The 21,229-nt window shown below is 42.3% G+C and overlaps 13 non-coding genes across 13 annotated transcripts; all 13 read left to right on the plus strand.

Annotated features, from left to right (window-relative positions):
• The first annotated feature begins 5,649 nt into the window (after window positions 1-5,649).
• Window positions 5,650-5,723, plus strand: trnan-guu (transfer RNA asparagine (anticodon GUU)). Its single transcript has one exon. It is a non-coding gene; the product is annotated as a tRNA-Asn (tRNA).
• Window positions 5,724-7,129: 1,406 nt separating this feature from the next.
• Window positions 7,130-7,203, plus strand: trnan-guu (transfer RNA asparagine (anticodon GUU)). The gene has a single exon. It is a non-coding gene; the product is annotated as a tRNA-Asn (tRNA).
• Window positions 7,204-8,304: 1,101 nt separating this feature from the next.
• trnan-guu (transfer RNA asparagine (anticodon GUU)) lies at window positions 8,305-8,378 on the plus strand. Its single transcript has one exon. It is a non-coding gene; the product is annotated as a tRNA-Asn (tRNA).
• Window positions 8,379-9,479: 1,101 nt separating this feature from the next.
• Window positions 9,480-9,553, plus strand: trnan-guu (transfer RNA asparagine (anticodon GUU)). Its single transcript has one exon. It is a non-coding gene; the product is annotated as a tRNA-Asn (tRNA).
• Window positions 9,554-10,806: 1,253 nt separating this feature from the next.
• trnan-guu (transfer RNA asparagine (anticodon GUU)) lies at window positions 10,807-10,880 on the plus strand. Its single transcript has one exon. It is a non-coding gene; the product is annotated as a tRNA-Asn (tRNA).
• A 1,095-nt stretch (window positions 10,881-11,975) lies between these two features.
• trnan-guu (transfer RNA asparagine (anticodon GUU)) lies at window positions 11,976-12,049 on the plus strand. The gene has a single exon. It is a non-coding gene; the product is annotated as a tRNA-Asn (tRNA).
• Window positions 12,050-13,392: 1,343 nt separating this feature from the next.
• On the plus strand, window positions 13,393-13,466 carry trnan-guu (transfer RNA asparagine (anticodon GUU)). Its single transcript has one exon. It is a non-coding gene; the product is annotated as a tRNA-Asn (tRNA).
• A 1,095-nt stretch (window positions 13,467-14,561) lies between these two features.
• trnan-guu (transfer RNA asparagine (anticodon GUU)) lies at window positions 14,562-14,635 on the plus strand. The gene has a single exon. It is a non-coding gene; the product is annotated as a tRNA-Asn (tRNA).
• A 1,152-nt stretch (window positions 14,636-15,787) lies between these two features.
• Window positions 15,788-15,861, plus strand: trnan-guu (transfer RNA asparagine (anticodon GUU)). The gene has a single exon. It is a non-coding gene; the product is annotated as a tRNA-Asn (tRNA).
• Window positions 15,862-16,989: 1,128 nt separating this feature from the next.
• Window positions 16,990-17,063, plus strand: trnan-guu (transfer RNA asparagine (anticodon GUU)). The gene has a single exon. It is a non-coding gene; the product is annotated as a tRNA-Asn (tRNA).
• Window positions 17,064-18,156: 1,093 nt separating this feature from the next.
• trnan-guu (transfer RNA asparagine (anticodon GUU)) lies at window positions 18,157-18,230 on the plus strand. The gene has a single exon. It is a non-coding gene; the product is annotated as a tRNA-Asn (tRNA).
• Window positions 18,231-19,325: 1,095 nt separating this feature from the next.
• trnan-guu (transfer RNA asparagine (anticodon GUU)) lies at window positions 19,326-19,399 on the plus strand. Its single transcript has one exon. It is a non-coding gene; the product is annotated as a tRNA-Asn (tRNA).
• Window positions 19,400-20,494: 1,095 nt separating this feature from the next.
• Window positions 20,495-20,568, plus strand: trnan-guu (transfer RNA asparagine (anticodon GUU)). Its single transcript has one exon. It is a non-coding gene; the product is annotated as a tRNA-Asn (tRNA).
• The last annotated feature ends 661 nt before the right edge of the window (window positions 20,569-21,229 follow it).

Raw genomic sequence — 21,229 nt, forward strand, 5'->3', positions numbered from 1 at the left:
CAATTTTTTAGTTTTCTATTTTTAATTCATATTTCCTAAAGTACTAGAATTATTCTGACAATTGTTATAGAACCGCTTGAATTTGCTAACATATTGTTCCAAGAGGTGATTGCTAAATTATTTTTAGAAAGTATTTAAATAATTCGCTGAACAATTTTTGGTTTTCCAAATTTCTATCTATATTTCCTACAGAGATAGAATTATTCTGACAATTGTTATAGAATTGCCTAAGTTCACTGATACATCGTTCCAAAGGGAAATTGGTGAATCATTTCTAGATAATACCTGAATAAAACACTGAACATATTCAATTAATTTTTTTTTTTTTAAAACACACACGTAATTGTAATCACATACCGATAGAACCTTTGAATACGAGGGTGGGGTACAAGAGTTGAGTCTGTCCCGGCACCGCGAATACATCCTTGGTTTCGACCAAGGACGGGCTAAGTATACAAAGATAGAAATAAACACATATTACACAGGACATAGTACAGGACTGACTCAAACCTAGAGGACACATTTCAGACATTACCAGATGAGCTAGAACAGGAATTAGGAGCCAAATAAGACCTTTTTCAGATAATCACTGCCGTAGTTATATCTTGACTAACCACGTTAATAATTACCTTAGCAGTTCACGTAATTATTTTGTGATAACATGTCTGGCCCAAATACACCCAAACTCAAGTTCAATGAATACAGCGCATGAACAGCGCATGACTGATAGACTGATAGAGCGGGAGGAAAGGAACAGTACAGGAAAGTGAAGGAAGTGTGGGAGGTGATAAGGCTAAAATGGACACAAGCAGGTTACTTTAGCGGGAGACCTCCTACAGGGGGGGAACTCCAAATTATGCAGAGAGAGCTAGAGGACGCAGTAGAGGAAGCAAGAGCAAGTGAGACGGAGAGGAACAAGATATACATGTTCAAAAAGAAGGGGACAAGAGAGAGAGAGAGAGCAGAACCTCCGCGATACAGATTGTGTGTGTGCAACTCCCCACCACCCAAATACCCTCCCCCACAGCAGTATATCCTGCAACAACAACAGCCACAATGGGCTCAACGGGGCCCCTACACTGGACCACCCAGAGGGGGAAACTACCAGTGTTATAACTGTGGAATTCCCGGTCACTTTGCCAGAGATTGCATGAAACCACTCTCCCCGCAGCAACAGCAATGGAGAGGAAGAGGAAGAGGGAGAGGAAGAGGAGGACCCCCTCCTCATCTATACTACAACCAACAGCAAGATTACAACCAACCACAGTTCAAAGGGTATGGCAGGGAACGCCATGCCCTGGCCATGAAGATGCCCACCACCCACGGCAGGAGAAGGGAGGCAACACTTTCAACAGCACACTGAACCAACAATGATGTGCGAAGTTGAGGGTGTCCCCCATCAGTTCCTGGTAGACACAGGATGCACCTATTCTGCTATCAAGTTCCCTCAAATGCTGTCATCTGATTCCATATCGGTGGTAGGGGTCACGGGATCACCTGAGGCTAAAAGCCGCACTATCCCTTTAACATTCTCCAGGGAAAACTCTCAGTTGAAACACCAGTTCCTGTACTGTCCAAAATGCCCGATCAACCTACTAGGACGGGACCTCTTATGCAAAATGGGGTGCACCATATATCTTACTGAAAGTGGAGTGGAAGTATCCACCAGCCCTCCCTCTTCATCACCTGATCGCCCAGTAAGAATTATGATGATGCCACTCCTTCCGAAGCCCACACTGTCTGAAACCCAAGAAGTGTACTGGCTAAAATGCCTACCCACAGGGCCTGCCACCCCTCATATCCAGTTTAAGTTCAACCAACTGAAAGCTCAAATCTACACTCTGCACCCATATAAGACTCCCCAAGTTGAGACACTGATGACTGCCCCTACACTGAAGACTGGGACGAAGACATGATGCACCTGACCCCACCTATCAGGTGTTGTACCATTGTGTGTGGCCCAGAGGGGGTGGCAGCACCGGTCATCCTACAACCAAGGAACCTCCATGCACCCCTGACCTGGACGGATGAAGCATCAACAGCTTTTGCACTCCTGAAAACAGATCTATCAGAGGCAGCAGCGCTGATTGCACCTGACTACAACAACAAGTGAACACAGAGAAAAATATGGCAGATGCACTCAACGCAGAAGAAGGACTGCCCCACTCTTGTGCTGAAAGAGCGGTACAAGAACTAAAACTGAGACCAGACCTGAAGAATTAACCACTGACCAATCCCGACCAATGGCTGTACACTGATGGCTGCTGCTACAAAGGAGAAGAAGGAAACATAGCAGCCTATGCGGTGGTACAGCAACTCCCAGACGGTTCACATGTCACCCTTGAATCAGCCATCATCCCTCAACCAGCATCTGCCCAATTAGCTGAAATCATCAGATTGACGCAGGCCCTCATCAGAGGAAAAGGAAAGACTGTGAATATCTATACAGACTCAGCCTATGCCCATGGAGCAGTCCACACTGATGGACCCAGAACTTTTACGAGAAGCACATGGCCCCACACACGAAGGCAAACTAAAGACCCTTCAAAAGGTCTCGCACATCTGGTGGCACCCTCACATGAAAAATATGACTGACTTATTTTATGACGATTACTTATTTTATGACGAATGCAATGTTTGTGACAGCCACAACCCAAAGAAACCATATCAAACACCAATGGGCTCATACCCAGTACCTAATGCATGTTTTCAGGACATTAGTATAGACTACACCGACATGGGCCCCGACAATGTATCTAAAGACAAACTCTATCTCCTAGTTATGGTAGATAGGTTCTCCAAATGGGTAGAAGCAATACCAACAGCAAAGGGGGATGCTAGGTCAGTCGTTAAGTGGCTACAAACCAAACTAATACCCAGGTATGGCATCCCAAGACAAATCAAATTTGACAAATGGCTCACATTTCAGTAACAAACACCTGAGACAGGTGGAAGAAAGATTTGGCATAACCCACAGATTTGGATCTGTGTACAGGCCCCAATCCCAAAATCTGGTGGAACGTCAAACCAAAAGCAAAAGCTAAGATAGCTAAAGTATGTGCCTCATGGGATAATGACTGGTAGAGTCATGCATGGTCCACCAAGGGAGGGAGGTCATATGCCCGCCCTTGATGTACAACAAATTGTAATGTCTGATTATGTGAAAAAACTGACGGTTCTCTCTGCAGCACTCTCTACCCAGGTTCACAAGGTCCAGGGGGGGGGAGCTGCCGGGGGACACGCCACCACTGAAGGTAAAGGTTGGTGACTGGGTGAGGGTTAAAGTCCACAAGAGAAAGTGGCTGGAACCCAGGTGGACTGGACCATACGAAGTGAAGGAGGTTACTTCACACTCAGTCCAGGTCAAAGGTAAATCAGGCGCACCTTGGCACCACCTTACACATTGCACCACAGCCCCAACTCCTTCCAGGACACTGACTGAAGTCAGAGCTGATTTGAACAGCCTAAATTCGATACCAAATGAAGACACTCCTGATTCAGGTGATGGAGTATCAAACTCCACCTCCCCTGAAAAAGGAACCTCGCCCAGTTAAAGGGATATTTCTCTCTCCCTGGGCAAGGCTAGGAATATCTGAACCACTGTTTGTGATATTCCTACTGATATTTGGAGTAACCCTAGGCACTCTCACATGGTTAATAGAACAACAAACACATACTAAAGCATCAACCCCTCTCACCCCAACCCCTATCCCTGATAACATTCCTAGCACCACTCCCTTCAATCTCACACGCACCAAACGTAGCACTCTCCTATAGTTTTCGCGTTAATAGATGTGAAGAGGGGGACTCAAAAATGTGGTTCCTACCAAATTGTTTGGTTGCTTCATATTTTATTTCTATTGTTCACGTCTAATAAGATGTGAAGAGGGGGATTTGTTATATAAATAATCTAATATCAAGCATTACTAGCAGGCCAATGCTCTGGTTAAACCGGATGTCCTCAGATAACTCTGGGCCCAGTGTCCTCAGTCAAGTTTAGAGCCTACGTGCAATAACATGATTAGCCGAAGGACACACAGCTGCCATCACGCAAATATACTCCACTGTAAACTACAAAGAACATCCTGCAACACTAACGAGCTTAGAGTGCCAAACTATCTCACTGACATTGACCCTTGCATGCACTCCTGCAAAGACAGGAAACACCTGAGCCTAAAGCAGACATTGCCAGTCCCTATATCCACGCTTCCTTGACACACAAACATCTCATGAGCACTGTACACTCACACTCCACCCCCCCCCCCCCCCCCCCTACTGGTCGGGTGCCAAGAGCAGAGGACTCTGCTGTGCACCAATGGGGCCTCTGCTCTGGCTAGAGCAGGCCCGCCTCCAACTCTTCAGGACCAGTCAGAAGACCAACACGACGAGACTCCTCCTACATTATTCTGTGTGTACATTCTGTTGTAAACTCTGGCTGGGCAGCCTAATTTAGCTGACTCCTCGCAGGGTCATATTGCTTAGGTCCGTGCACGCTGTAGGACAAGATATCTCTGACTTTAAATAAACTGCCTTTTTGCTACACCTGATTCCACTCTGTCCAGCGTCGTTGTTTTGCACTCCCTCTCCTGTATGTGACACCAACAGATTCCTGTTAAATTGCCGTGCTGAGGGTCAATGCCAACACAAGCCTCTCTGGTGCAATCAGTTAGCGTGTTTGACTGTCAATCTAAAGGTTGGTGCTTTGACACCACCCAGGGATGACATTTTTCAGATTGTGGAGATGTGAACTGACCCTTCCTGACTTGGCGTGAGCTTCCATGAGACTTTGGCCTGCTGAGGGTCAGTATAACCACAAGTCTCTGTGGTGCAATTTGTTGGCGCGTTAGACTGTTAATTTAAAAGTTGGTGATTTGAGCCCACCCAGGGATGCTGTCTTTCTATTTCTAGTGATATGGAAGACCTTCCTGGCCTTACAGTAAGCTTGCTTTTGACCTGCTGTGTTTCCTGTTGTAACATGTGATTGGTGTGTTGTTGAACATGAAAGATGACAAGTTACTATACCTACTGGTAAAATGGCTGTCAATGGTCTCTGATCTTCTGTTACTCAATAGCTTGATCATTCTGTGTTCTCCAAGGAACATATGTGTGTTATTCTTATTAATCTGGCTAGTATGACAACGTAAATGATGTCAATCTGGTATGAAAAAACGTATTATTTATATTTATCTTGCGAGAAGGACAATGTTGGTCCAGTGTGTTTGTGTGTAAATGTATGCCTATACGCCATGAAAGTGACTAGCCACTTCATCATTCTTCCGGAGTCAGTCCCCTAATTATTTTTGAATGGGCTTGGCGATTATATATTACATTTGTGAAAATGCAGTTGTTTAAAATATATATTTATCATAATATATTTGTGATTGTGGCTGAATTTACTCCTGCCAGATGCCTTTTAATATAATGTTGCGCTGACGAACATTGCGCTACATCTTTGCCCTGTTAAGTCCATTCAAAAAGCTAACAAACATTAGAAAACTACAGGGCTACTTCCTTGAAAATGTTGCTGCACTTTCGATGCACGTTAACACAACCATTGGAACAAAGTGTTGTTGTTTCGTAAACTCCATGTTCAGTTGGATGAGAGCACGAATGGCCAGTGATCTAGCGTCAGGATTAAATACACCACAAGTCTCTGTGGCGCAATTGGTTAGCGCGTTAGACTGTTAATCTAAAGGTTGGTGGTTCGAGCCCACCCAGGGATGACAGTTTTCAGATTGTTGTGCTCCATGATGTCGATGTGACGTCCTGTTATGAGATTCCTGTTAAATTGCCGTGCTGAGGGTCAATGCCAACACAAGCCTCTCTTGTGCAATCAGTTAGCGTGTTTGACTGTCAATCTAAAGGTTGGTGCTTTGACACCACCCAGGGATAACATTTTTCAGATTGTGGAGATGTGAACTGACCCTTCCTGACTTGGCGTGAGCTTCCATGAGACTTTGCCTGCTGAGGGTCAGTATAACCACAAGTCTCTGTGGTGCAATTTGTTAGCGTGTTAGACTGTTAATCTAAAGGTTGGTAGTTCGAGCCCACTCAGGGACGACAGTTTTCAGTTTGTTGTGCTCCATGATGTCGATGTGACGTCCTGTACCTGTTATGAGATTCCTGTTAAATTGCCGTGCTGAGGGTCAATGCCAACACAAGCCTCTCTCGTGCAATCAGTTAGCGTGTTTGACCCAGGGATGACATTTTTCAGATTGTGGAGATGTGAACTGACCCTTCCTGACTTGGCGTGAGCTTCCATGAGACTTTGGCCTGCTGAGGGTCAGTATAACCACAAGTCTCTGTGGTGCAATTTGTTGGCGCGTTAGACTGTTAATTTAAAAGTTGTTGATTTGAGCCCACCCAGGGATGCTGTCTTTCTATTTCTAGTGATATGGAAGATCTTCCTGGCCTTACAGTAAGCTTGCTTTTGACCTGCTGTGTTTCCTGTTGTAACATGTGATTGGTGTGTTGTTGAACATGAAAGATGACAAGTTACTATACCTACTGGTAAAATGGCTGTCAATGGTCTCTGATCTTCTGTTACTCAATAGCTTGATCATTCTGTGTTCTCCAAGGAACATATCATTTATTCTTATTAATCTGGCTAGTATGACAACGTAAATGATGTCAATCTGGTATGAAAAAACATATTATTTATATTTATCTCGCGAGAAGGACAATGTTGGTCCAGTGTGTTTGTGTGTAAATGTATGCCTATACGCCATGAAAGTGACTAGCCACTTCATCATTCTTCCGGAGTCAGTCCCCTAATTATTTTTGAATGGGCTTGGCGATTATATATTACATTTGTGAAAATGCAGTTGTTTAAAATATATATTTATCATAATATATTTGTGATTGTGGCTGAATTTACTCCTGCCAGATGCCTTTTAATATAATGTTGCGCTGACGAACATTGCGCTACATCTTTGCCCTTTTAAGGCCATTCAAAAAGCTAACAAACATTAGAAAACTACAGGGCTACTTCCTTGAAAATGTTGCTGCACTTTCGATGCACGTTAACACAACCATTGGAACAAAGTGTTGTTGTTTCGTAAACTCCATGTTCAGTTGGATGAGAGCACGAATGGCCAGTGATCTAGCTTCAGGATTAAATACACCACAAGTCTCTGTGGCGCAATTGGTTAGTGCGTTAGACTGTTAATCTAAAGGTTGGTGGTTTGAGCCCACCCAGGGACGACAGTTTTCAGTTTGTTGTGCTCCATGATGTCGACGTGACGTCCTGTACCTGTTATGAGATTCCTGTTAAATTGCCGTGCTTAGGGTCAATGCCAACACAAGCCTCTCTCGTGCAATCAGTTAGCGTGTTTGACTGTCAATCTAAAGGTTGGTGCTTTGACACCACCCAGGGATGACATTTTTCAGATTGTGGAGATGTGAACTGACCCTTCCTGACTTGGCGTGAGCTTCCATGAGACTTTGGCCTGCTGAGGGTCAGTATAACCACAAGTCTCTGTGGTGCAATTTGTTGGCGCGTTAGACTGTTAATTTAAAAGTTGGTGATTTGAGCCCACCCAGGGATGCTGTCTTTCTATTTCTAGTGATATGGAAGACCTTCCTGGCCTTACAGTAAGCTTGCTTTTGACCTGCTGTGTTTCCTGTTGTAACATGTGATTGGTGTGTTGTTGAACATGAAAGATGGCAAGTTACTATACCTACTGGTAAGATGGCTGTCAATGGTCTCTGATCTTCTGTTACTCAATATCTTGATCATTCTGTGTTCTCCAAGGAACATATAATTTATTCTTATTAATCTGGCTAGTATGACAACGTAAATGATGTCAATCTGGTATGAAAAAACATATTATTTATATTTATCTCGCGAGAAGGACAATGTTGGTCCTGTGTGTTTGTGTGTAAATGTATGCCTATACGCCATGAAAGTGACTAGCCACTTCATCATTCTTCCGGAGTCAGTCCCCTAATTATTTTTGAATGGGCTTGGCGATTATATATTACATTTGTGAAAATGCAGTTGTTTAAAATATATATTTATCATAATATATTTGTGATTGTGGCTGAATTTACTCCTGCCAGATGCCTTTTAATATAATGTTGCGCTGACGAACATTGCGCTACATCTTTGCCCTTTTAAGGCCATTCAAAAAGCTAACAAACATTAGAAAACTACAGGGCTACTTCCTTGAAAATGTTGCTGCACTTTCGATGCACGTTAACACAACCATCGGAACAAAGTGTTGTTGTTTCGTAAACTCCATGTTCAGTTGGATGAGAGCACGAATGGCCAGTGATCTAGCTTCAGGATTAAATACACCACAAGTCTCTGTGGCGCAATTGGTTAGTGCGTTAGACTGTTAATCTAAAGGTTGGTGGTTTGAGCCCACCCAGGGACGACAGTTTTCAGTTTGTTGTGCTCCATGATGTCGATGTGACGTCCTGTACCTGTTATGAGATTCCTGTTAAATTGCCGTGCTTAGGGTCAATGCCAACACAAGCCTCTCTCGTGCAATCAGTTAGCGTGTTTGACTGTCAATCTAAAGGTTGGTGCTTTGACACCACCCAGGGATGACATTTTTCAGATTGTGGAGATGTGAACTGACCCTTCCTGACTTGGCGTGAGCTTCCATGAGACTTTGGCCTGCTGAGGGTCAGTATAACCACAAGTGTCTGTGGTGCAATTTGTTGGCGCGTTAGACTGTTAATTTAAAAGTTGGTGATTTGAGCCCACCCAGGGATGCTGTCTTTCTATTTCTAGTGATATGGAAGACCTTCCTGGCCTTACAGTAAGCTTGCTTTTGACCTGCTGTGTTTCCTGTTGTAACATGTGATTGGTGTGTTGTTGAACATGAAAGATGGCAAGTTACTATACCTACTGGTAAAATGGCTGTCAATGGTCTCTGATCTTCTGTTACTCAATAGCTTGATCATTCTGTGTTCTCCAAGGAACATATAATGTATTCTTATTAATCTGGCTAGTATGACAACGTAAATGATGTCAATCTGGTATGAAAAAACGTATTATTTATATTTATCTCGCGAGAAGGACAATGTTGGTCCAGTGTGTTTGTGTGTCAATGTATGCCTATACGCCATGAAAGTGACTAGCCACTTCATCATTCTTCCGGAGTCAGTCCCCTAATTATTTTTGAATGGGCTTGGCGATTATATATTACATTTGTGAAAATGCAGTTGTTTAAAATATATATTTATCATAATATATTTGTGATTGTGGCTGAATTTACTCCTGCCAGATGCCTTTTAATATAATGTTGCGCTGACGAACATTGCGCTACATCTTTGCCCTTTTAAGGCCATTCAAAAAGCTAACAAACATTAGAAAACTACAGGGCTACTTCCTTGAAAATGTTGCTGCACTTTCGATGCACGTTAACACAACCATTGGAACAAAGTGTTGTTGTTTCGTAAACTCCATGTTCAGTTGGATGAGAGCACAAATGGCGAGTGATCTAGCGTCAGTATTAAATACACCACAAGTCTCTGTGGCGCAATTGGTTAGCGCGTTAGACTGTTAATCTAAAGGTTGGTGGTTCAAGCCCACCCAGGGATGACAGTTTGCAGTTTGTTGTGGTCGATGTGACGTCCTGTACCTGTTACGAGATTCCTGTTAAATTGCCGTGCTGAGGGTCAATGCCAACACAAGCCTCTCTCATGCAATCAGTTAGACTGTCAATCTAAAGGTTGGTGTTTCGAGCCCACCGAGGGATGACAGTTTTCAGTTTGTTGCGCTCCATGATGTCGATGTGACTACCTGTTATGAGATTCTTGTTAAATTGCCGTGCTGAGGGTCAATGCCAACACAAGCCTCTCTCGTGCAATCAGTTAGCGTGTTTGACTGTCAATCTAAAGGTTGGTGCTTTGACACCACCCAGGGATGACATTTTTCAGATTGTGGAGATGTGAACTGACCCTTCCTGACTTGGCGTGAGCTTCCATGAGACTTTGGCCTGCTGAGGGTCAGTATAACCACAAGTCTCTGTGGTGCAATTTGTTGGCGCGTTAGACTGTTAATTTAAAAGTTGGTGATTTGAGCCCACCCAGGGATGCTGTCTTTCTATTTCTAGTGATATGGAAGACCTTCCTGGCCTTACAGTAAGCTTGCTTTTGACCTGCTGTGTTTCCTGTTGTAACATGTGATTGGTGTGTTGTTGAACATGAAAGATGACAAGTTACTATACCTACTGGTAAAATGGCTGTCAATGGTCTCTGATCTTCTGTTACTCAATAGCTTGATCATTCTGTGTTCTCCAAGGAACATATAATTTATTCTTATTAATCTGGCTAGTATGACAACGTAAATGATGTCAATCTGGTATGAAAAAACGTATTATTTATATTTATCTCGCGAGAAGGACAATGTTGGTCCAGTGTGTTTGTGTGTAAATGTATGCCTATACGCCATGAAAGTGACTAGCCACTTCATCATTCTTCCGGAGTCAGTCCCCTAATTATTTTTGAATGGGCTTGGCGATTATATATTACATTTGTGAAAATGCAGTTGTTTAAAATATATATTTATCATAATATATTTGTGATTGTGGCTGAATTTACTCCTGCCAGATGCCTTTTAATATAATGTTGCGCTGACGAACATTGCGCTACATCTTTGCCCTTTTAAGGCCATTCAAAAAGCTAACAAACATTAGAAAACTACAGGGCTACTTCCTTGAAAATGTTGCTGCACTTTCGATGCACGTTAACACAACCATTGGAACAAAGTGTTGTTGTTTCGTAAACTCCATGTTCAGTTGGATGAGAGCACAAATGGCCAGCGATCTAGCGTCAGTATTAAATACACCACAAGTCTCTGTGGCGCAATTGGTTAGCGCGTTAGACTGTTAATCTAAAGGTTGGTGGTTCGAGCCCACCCAGGGATGACAGTTTTCAGTTTGTTGCGCTCCATGATGTCGATGTGACTACCTGTTATGAGATTCTTGTTAAATTGCCGTGCTGAGGGTCAATGCCAACACAAGCCTCTCTCGTGCAATCAGTTAGCGTGTTTGACTGTCAATCTAAAGGTTGGTGCTTTGACACCACCCAGGGATGACATTTTTCAGATTGTGGAGATGTGAACTGACCCTTCCTGACTTGGCGTGAGCTTCCATGAGACTTTGGCCTGCTGAGGGTCAGTATAACCACAAGTCTCTGTGGTGCAATTTGTTGGCGCGTTAGACTGTTAATTTAAAAGTTGGTGATTTGAGCCCACCCAGGGATGCTGTCTTTCTATTTCTAGTGATATGGAAGACCTTCCTGGCCTTACAGTAAGCTTGCTTTTGACCTGCTGTGTTTCCTGTTGTAACATGTGATTGGTGTGTTGTTGAACATGAAAGATGACAAGTTACTATACCTACTGGTAAAATGGCTGTCAATGGTCTCTGATCTTCTGTTACTCAATAGCTTGATCATTCTGTGTTCTCCAAGGAACATATAATTTATTCTTATTAATCTGGCTAGTATGACAACGTAAATGATGTCAATCTGGTATGAAAAAACGTATTATTTATATTTATCTCGCGAGAAGGACAATGTTGGTCCAGTGTGTTTGTGTGTAAATGTATGCCTATACGCCATGAAAGTGACTAGCCACTTCATCATTCTTCCGGAGTCAGTCCCCTAATTATTTTTGAATGGGCTTGGCGATTATATATTACATTTGTGAAAATGCAGTTGTTTAAAATATATATTTATCATAATATATTTGTGATTGTGGCTGAATTTACTCCTGCCAGATGCCTTTTAATATAATGTTGCGCTGACGAACATTGCGCTACATCTTTGCCCTTTTAAGGCCATTCAAAAAGCTAACAAACATTAGAAAACTACAGGGCTACTTCCTTGAAAATGTTGCTGCACTTTCGATGCACGTTAACACAACCATTGGAACAAAGTGTTGTTGTTTCGTAAACTCCATGTTCAGTTGGATGAGAGCACAAATGGCCAGCGATCTAGCGTCAGTATTAAATACACCACAAGTCTCTGTGGCGCAATTGGTTAGCGCGTTAGACTGTTAATCTAAAGGTTGGTGGTTCGAGCCCACCCAGGGACGACAGTTTTCAGTTTGTTGTGCTCCATGATGTCGATGTGACGTCCTGTACCTGTTATGAGATTCCTGTTAAATTGCCGTGCTGAGTCAATGCCAACACAAGCCTCTCTCATGCAAATAGACTGTCAACCACAAGACTTCTCGATGTGGTACCTGTTATGAGCAATTGCCGTGCTGAGGGTCGCCAACACAAGTTAGAGCGTGTTTGACTGTCAATCTAAAGGTTGGTGGTTCGAGCCCACCCAGGGACGACAGTTTTCAGTTTGTTGTGCTCCATGATGTCGATGTGACTACCTGTTATGAGATTCTTGTTAAATTGCCGTGCTGAGGGTCAATGCCAACACAAGCCTCTCTCGTGCAATCAGTTAGAGTGTTTGACTGTCAATCTAAAGGTTGGTGCTTTGACACCACCCAGGGATGACATTTTTCAGATTGTGGAGATGTGAACTGACCCTTCCTGAGTTGGCGTGAGCTTCCATGAGACTTTGGTCTGCTGAGGGTCAGTATAACCACAAGTCTCTGTGGTGCAATTTGTTGGCGCGTTAGACTGTTAATTTAAAAGTTGGTGATTTGAGCCCACCCAGGGATGCTGTCTTTCTATTTCTAGTGATATGGAAGACCTTCCTGGCCTTACAGTAAGCTTGCTTTTGACCTGCTGTGTTTCCTGTTGTAACATGTGATTGGTGTGTTGTTGAACATGAAAGATGACAAGTTACTATACCTACTGGTAAAATGGCTGTCAATGGTCTCTGATCTTCTGTTACTCAATAGCTTGATCATTCTGTGTTCTCCAAGGAACATATAATTTATTCTTATTAATCTGGCTAGTATGACAACGTAAATGATGTCAATCTGGTATGAAAAAACATATTATTTATATTTATCTCGCGAGAAGGACAATGTTGGTCCAGTGTGTTTGTGTGTAAATGTATGCCTATACGCCATGAAAGTGACTAGCCACTTCATCATTCTTCCGGAGTCAGTCCCCTAATTATTTTTGAATGGGCTTGGCGATTATATATTACATTTGTGAAAATGCAGTTGTTTAAAATATATATTTATCATAATATATTTGTGATTGTGGCTGAATTTACTCCTGCCAGATGCCTTTTAATATAATGTTGCGCTGACGAACATTGCGCTACATCTTTGCCCTTTTAAGGCCATTCAAAAAGCTAACAAACATTAGAAAACTACAGGGCTACTTCCTTGAAAATGTTGCTGCACTTTCGATGCACGTTAACACAACCATTGGAACAAAGTGTTGTTGTTTCGTAAACTCCATGTTCAGTTGGATGAGAGCACAAATGGCCAGCGATCTAGCGTCAGTATTAAATACACCACAAGTCTCTGTGGCGCAATTGGTTAGCGCGTTAGACTGTTAATCTAAAGGTTGGTGGTTCGAGCCCACCCAGGGACGACAGTTTTCAGTTTGTTGTGCTCCATGATGTCGATGTGACTACCTGTTATGAGATTCCTGTTAAATTGCCGTGCTGAGGGTCAATGCCAACACAAGCCTCTCTCGTGCAATCAGTTAGCGTGTTTGACTGTCAATCTAAAGGTTGGTGCTTTGACACCACCCAGGGATGACATTTTTCAGATTGTGGAGATGTGAACTGACCCTTCCTGACTTGGCGTGAGCTTCCATGAGACTTTGGCCTGCTGAGGGTCAGTATAACCACAAGTCTCTGTGGTGCAATTTGTTGGCGCGTTAGACTGTTAATTTAAAAGTTGGTGATTTGAGCCCACCCAGGGATGCTGTCTTTCTATTTCTAGTGATATGGAAGACCTTCCTGGCCTTACAGTAAGCTTGCTTTTGACCTGCTGTGTTTCCTGTTGTAACATGTGATTGGTGTGTTGTTGAACATGAAAGATGACAAGTTACTATACCTACTGGTAAAATGGCTGTCAATGGTCTCTGATCTTCTGTTACTCAATAGCTTGATCATTCTGTGTTCTCCAAGGAACATATAATTTATTCTTATTAATCTGGCTAGTATGACAACGTAAATGATGTCAATCTGGTATGAAAAAACATATTATTTATATTTATCTCGCGAGAAGGACAATGTTGGTCCAGTGTGTTTGTGTGTAAATGTATGCCTATACGCCATGAAAGTGACTAGCCACTTCATCATTCTTCCGGAGTCAGTCCCCTAATTATTTTTGAATGGGCTTGGCGATTATATATTACATTTGTGAAAATGCAGTTGTTTAAAATATATATTTATCATAATATATTTGTGATTGTGGCTGAATTTACTCCTGCCAGATGCCTTTTAATATAATGTTGCGCTGACGAACATTGCGCTACATCTTTGCCCTTTTAAGGCCATTCAAAAAGCTAACAAACATTAGAAAACTACAGGGCTACTTCCTTGAAAATGTTGCTGCACTTTCGATGCACGTTAACACAACCATTGGAACAAAGTGTTGTTGTTTCGTAAACTCCATGTTCAGTTGGATGAGAGCACAAATGGCCAGCGATCTAGCGTCAGTATTTAATACACCACAAGTCTCTGTGGCGCAATTGGTTAGCGCGTTAGACTGTTAATCTAAAGGTTGGTGGTTCGAGCCCACCCAGGGACGATAGTTTTCATTAGACTGTTAATCTAAAGGTTGGTGGTTCGAGCCCACCCAGGGACGATAGTTTTCAGTTTGTTGTGCTCCATGATGTCGATGTGACTACCTGTTATGAGATTCCTGTTAAATTGCCGTGCTGAGGGTCAATGCCAACACAAGCCTCTCTCGTGCAATCAGTTAGCGTGTTTGACTGTCAATCTAAAGGTTGGTGCTTTGACACCACCCAGGCATGACATTTTTCAGATTGTGGAGATGTGAACTGACCCTTCCTGACTTGGCGTGAGCTTCCATGAGACTTTGGCCTGCTGAGGGTCAGTATAACCACAAGTCTCTGTGGTGCAATTTGTTGGCGCGTTAGACTGTTAATTTAAAAGTTGGTGATTTGAGCCCACCCAGGGATGCTGTCTTTCTATTTCTAGTGATATGGAAGACCTTCCTGGCCTTACAGTAAGCTTGCTTTTGACCTGCTGTGTTTCCTGTTGTAACATGTGATTGGTGTGTTGTTGAACATGAAAGATGACAAGTTACTATACCTACTGGTAAAATGGCTGTCAATGGTCTCTGATCTTCTGTTACTCAATAGCTTGATCATTCTGTGTTCTCCAAGGAACATATAATTTATTCTTATTAATCTGGCTAGTATGACAACGTAAATGATGTCAATCTGGTATGAAAAAACATATTATTTATATTTATCTCGCGAGAAGGACAATGTTGGTCCAGTGTGTTTGTGTGTAAATGTATGCCTATACGCCATGAAAGTGACTAGCCACTTCATCATTCTTCCGGAGTCAGTCCCCTAATTATTTTTGAATGGGCTTGGCGATTATATATTACATTTGTGAAAATGCAGTTGTTTAAAATATATATTTATCATAATATATTTGTGATTGTGGCTGAATTTACTCCTGCCAGATGCCTTTTAATATAATGTTGCGCTGACGAACATTGCGCTACATCTTTGCCCTTTTAAGGCCATTCAAAAAGCTAACAAACATTAGAAAACTACAGGGCTACTTCCTTGAAAATGTTGCTGCACTTTCGATGCACGTTAACACAACCATTGGAACAAAGTGTTGTTGTTTCGTAAACTCCATGTTCAGTTGGATGAGAGCACAAATGGCCAGCGATCTAGCGTCAGTATTAAATACACCACAAGTCTCTGTGGCGCAATTGGTTAGCGCGTTAGACTGTTAATCTAAAGGTTGGTGGTTCGAGCCCACCCAGGGATCTAAAGGTTGGTGGTTCGAGCCCACCCAGGGACGACAGTTTTCAGTTTGTTGTGCTCCATGATGTCGATGTGACTACCTGTTATGAGATTCCTGTTAAATTGCCGTGCTGAGGGTCAATGCCAACACAAGCCTCTCTCGTGCAATCAGTTAGCGTGTTTGACTGTCAATCTAAAGGTTGGTGCTTTGACACCACCCAGGGATGACATTTTTCAGATTGTGGAGATGTGAACTGACCCTTCCTGACTTGGCGTGAGCTTCCATGAGACTTTGGCCTGCTGAGGGTCAGTATAACCACAAGTCTCTGTGGTGCAATTTGTTGGCGCGTTAGACTGTTAATTTAAAAGTTGGTGATTTGAGCCCACCCAGGGATGCTGTCTTTCTATTTCTAGTGATATGGAAGACCTTCCTGGCCTTACAGTAAGCTTGCTTTTGACCTGCTGTGTTTCCTGTTGTAACATGTGATTGGTGTGTTGTTGAACATGAAAGATGACAAGTTACTATACCTACTGGTAAAATGGCTGTCAATGGTCTCTGATCTTCTGTTACTCAATAGCTTGATCATTCTGTGTTCTCCAAGGAACATATCATTTATTCTTATTAATCTGGCTAGTATGACAACGTAAATGATGTCAATCTGGTATGAAAAAACATATTATTTATATTTATCTCGCGAGAAGGACAATGTTGGTCCAGTGTGTTTGTGTGTAAATGTATGCCTATACGCCATGAAAGTGACTAGCCACTTCATCATTCTTCCGGAGTCAGTCCCCTAATTATTTTTGAATGGGCTTGGCGATTATATATTACATTTGTGAAAATGCAGTTGTTTAAAATATATATTTATCATAATATATTTGTGATTGTGGCTGAATTTACTCCTGCCAGATGCCTTTTAATATAATGTTGCGCTGACGAACATTGCGCTACATCTTTGCCCTTTTAAGGCCATTCAAAAAGCTAACAAACATTAGAAAACTACAGGGCTACTTCCTTGAAAATGTTGCTGCACTTTCGATGCACGTTAACACAACCATTGGAACAAAGTGTTGTTGTTTCGTAAACTCCATGTTCAGTTGGATGAGAGCACAAATGGCCAGCGATCTAGCGTCAGTATTAAATACACCACAAGTCTCTGTGGCGCAATTGGTTAGCGCGTTAGACTGTTAATCTAAAGGTTGGTGGTTCGAGCCCACCCAGGGACGACAGTTTTCAGTTTGTTGTGCTCCATGATGTCGATGTGACTACCTGTTATGAGATTCCTGTTAAATTGCCGTGCTGAGGGTCAATGCCAACACAAGCCTCTCTCGTGCAATCAGTTAGCGTGTTTGACTGTCAATCTAAAGGTTGGTGCTTTGACACCACCCAGGGATGACATTTTTCAGATTGTGGAGATGTGAACTGACCCTTCCTGACTTGGCGTGAGCTTCCATGAGACTTTGGCCTGCTGAGGGTCAGTATAACCACAAGTCTCTGTGGTGCAATTTGTTGGCGCGTTAGACTGTTAATTTAAAAGTTGGTGATTTGAGCCCACCCAGGGATGCTGTCTTTCTATTTCTAGTGATATGGAAGACCTTCCTGGCCTTACAGTAAGCTTGCTTTTGACCTGCTGTGTTTCCTGTTGTAACATGTGATTGGTGTGTTGTTGAACATGAAAGATGACAAGTTACTATACCTACTGGTAAAATGGCTGTCAATGGTCTCTGATCTTCTGTTACTCAATAGCTTGATCATTCTGTGTTCTCCAAGGAACATATCATTTATTCTTATTAATCTGGCTAGTATGACAACGTAAATGATGTCAATCTGGTATGAAAAAACATAATATTTATATTTATCTCGCGAGAAGGACAATGTTGGTCCAGTGTGTTTGTGTGTAAATGTATGCCTATACGCCATGAAAGTGACTAGCCACTTCATTTCTTCCGGAGTCAGTCCCCTAATTATTTTTGAATGGGCTTGGCGATTATATATTACATTTGTGAAAATGCAGTTGTTTAAAATATATATTTATCATAATATATTTGTGATTGTGGCTGAATTTACTCCTGCCAGATGCCTTTTAATATAATGTTGCGCTGACGAACATTGCGCTACATCTTTGCCCTTTTAAGGCCATTCAAAAAGCTAACAAACATTAGAAAACTACAGGGCTACTTCCTTGAAAATGTTGCTGCACTTTCGATGCACGTTAACACAACCATTGGAACAAAGTGTTGTTGTTTCGTAAACTCCATGTTCAGTTGGATGAGAGCACAAATGGCCAGCGATCTAGCGTCAGTATTAAATACACCACAAGTCTCTGTGGCGCAATTGGTTAGCGCGTTAGACTGTTAATCTAAAGGTTGGTGGTTCGAGCCCACCCAGGGACGACAGTTTTCAGTTTGTTGTGCTCCATGATGTCGATGTGACTACCTGTTATGAGATTCCTGTTAAATTGCCGTGCTGAGGGTCAATGCCAACACAAGCCTCTCTCGTGCAATCAGTTAGCGTGTTTGACTGTCAATCTAAAGGTTGGTGCTTTGACACCACCCAGGGATGACATTTTTCAGATTGTGGAGATGTGAACTGACCCTTCCTGACTTGGCGTGAGCTTCCATGAGACTTTGGCCTGCTGAGGGTCAGTATAACCACAAGTCTCTGTGGTGCAATTTGTTGGCGCGTTAGACTGTTAATTTAAAAGTTGGTGATTTGAGCCCACCCAGGGATGCTGTCTTTCTATTTCTAGTGATATGGAAGACCTTCCTGGCCTTACAGTAAGCTTGCTTTTGACCTGCTGTGTTTCCTGTTGTAACATGTGATTGGTGTGTTGTTGAACATGAAAGATGACAAGTTACTATACCTACTGGTAAAATGGCTGTCAATGGTCTCTGATCTTCTGTTACTCAATAGCTTGATCATTCTGTGTTCTCCAAGGAACATATCATTTATTCTTATTAATCTGGCTAGTATGACAACGTAAATGATGTCAATCTGGTATGAAAAAACATATTATTTATATTTATCTCGCGAGAAGGACAATGTTGGTCCAGTGTGTTTGTGTGTAAATGTATGCCTATACGCCATGAAAGTGACTAGCCACTTCATCATTCTTCCGGAGTCAGTCCCCTAATTATTTTTGAATGGGCTTGGCGATTATATATTACATTTGTGAAAATGCAGTTGTTTAAAATATATATTTATCATAATATATTTGTGATTGTGGCTGAATTTACTCCTGCCAGATGCCTTTTAATATAATGTTGCGCTGACGAACATTGCGCTACATCTTTGCCCTTTTAAGGCCATTCAAAAAGCTAACAAACATTAGAAAACTACAGGGCTACTTCCTTGAAAATGTTGCTGCACTTTCGATGCACGTTAACACAACCATTGGAACAAAGTGTTGTTGTTTCGTAAACTCCATGTTCAGTTGGATGAGAGCACAAATGGCCAGCGATCTAGCGTCAGTATTAAATACACCACAAGTCTCTGTGGCGCAATTGGTTAGCGCGTTAGACTGTTAATCTAAAGGTTGGTGGTTCGAGCCCACCCAGGGACGACAGTTTTCAGTTTGTTGTGCTCCATGATGTCGATGTGACTACCTGTTATGAGATTCCTGTTAAATTGCCGTGCTGAGGGTCAATGCCAACACAAGCCTCTCTCGTGCAATCAGTTAGCGTGTTTGACTGTCAATCTAAAGGTTGGTGCTTTGACACCACCCAGGGATGACATTTTTCAGATTGTGGAGATGTGAACTGACCCTTCCTGACTTGGCGTGAGCTTCCATGAGACTTTGGCCTGCTGAGGGTCAGTATAACCACAAGTCTCTGTGGTGCAATTTGTTGGCGCGTTAGACTGTTAATTTAAAAGTTGGTGATTTGAGCCCACCCAGGGATGCTGTCTTTCTATTTCTAGTGATATGGAAGACCTTCCTGGCCTTACAGTAAGCTTGCTTTTGACCTGCTGTGTTTCCTGTTGTAACATGTGATTGGTGTGTTGTTGAACATGAAAGATGACAAGTTACTATACCTACTGGTAAAATGGCTGTCAATGGTCTCTGATCTTCTGTTACTCAATAGCTTGATCATTCTGTGTTCTCCAAGGAACATATCATTTATTCTTATTAATCTGGCTAGTATGACAACGTAAATGATGTCAATCTGGTATGAAAAAACATATTATTTATATTTATCTCGCGAGAAGGACAATGTTGGTCCAGTGTGTTTGTGTGTAAATGTATGCCTATACGCCATGAAAGTGACTAGCCACTTCATCATTCTTCCGGAGTCAGTCCCCTAATTATTTTTGAATGGGCTTGGCGATTATATATTACATTTGTGAAAATGCAGTTGTTTAAAATATATATTTATCATAATATATTTGTGATTGTGGCTGAATTTACTCCTGCCAGATGCCTTTTAATATAATGTTGCGCTGACGAACATTGCGCTACATCTTTGCCCTTTTAAGGCCATTCAAAAAGCTAACAAACATTAGAAAACTACAGGGCTACTTCCTTGAAAATGTTGCTGCACTTTCGATGCACGTTAACACAACCATTGGAACAAAGTGTTGTTGTTTCGTAAACTCCATGTTCAGTTGGATGAGAGCACAAATGGCCAGCGATCTAGCGTCAGTATTAAATACACCACAAGTCTCTGTGGCGCAATTGGTTAGCGCGTTAGACTGTTAATCTAAAGGTTGGTGGTTCGAGCCCACCCAGGGACGACAGTTTTCAGTTTGTTGTGCTCCATGATGTCGATGTGACTACCTGTTATGAGATTCCTGTTAAATTGCCGTGCTGAGGGTCAATGCCAACACAAGCCTCTCTCGTGCAATCAGTTAGCGTGTTTGACTGTCAATCTAAAGGTTGGTGCTTTGACACCACCCAGGGATGACATTTTTCAGATTGTGGAGATGTGAACTGACCCTTCCTGACTTGGCGTGAGCTTCCATGAGACTTTGGCCTGCTGAGGGTCAGTATAACCACAAGTCTCTGTGGTGCAATTTGTTGGCGCGTTAGACTGTTAATTTAAAAGTTGGTGATTTGAGCCCACCCAGGGATGCTGTCTTTCTATTTCTAGTGATATGGAAGACCTTCCTGGCCTTACAGTAAGCTTGCTTTTGACCTGCTGTGTTTCCTGTTGTAACATGTGATTGGTGTGTTGTTGAACATGAAAGATGACAAGTTACTATACCTACTGGTAAAATGGCTGTCAATGGTCTCTGATCTTCTGTTACTCAATAGCTTGATCATTCTGTGTTCTCCAAGGAACATATCATTTATTCTTATTAATCTGGCAGGTATGACAACGTAAATGATGTCAATCTGGTATGAAAAAACATAATATTTATATTTATCTCGCGAGAAGGACAATGTTGGTCCAGT

The sequence above is a fragment of the Oncorhynchus clarkii genome, chromosome 21, assembly GCF_045791955.1.
Source record: "Oncorhynchus clarkii lewisi isolate Uvic-CL-2024 chromosome 21, UVic_Ocla_1.0, whole genome shotgun sequence".
NCBI lineage: Eukaryota > Metazoa > Chordata > Actinopteri > Salmoniformes > Salmonidae > Oncorhynchus > Oncorhynchus clarkii.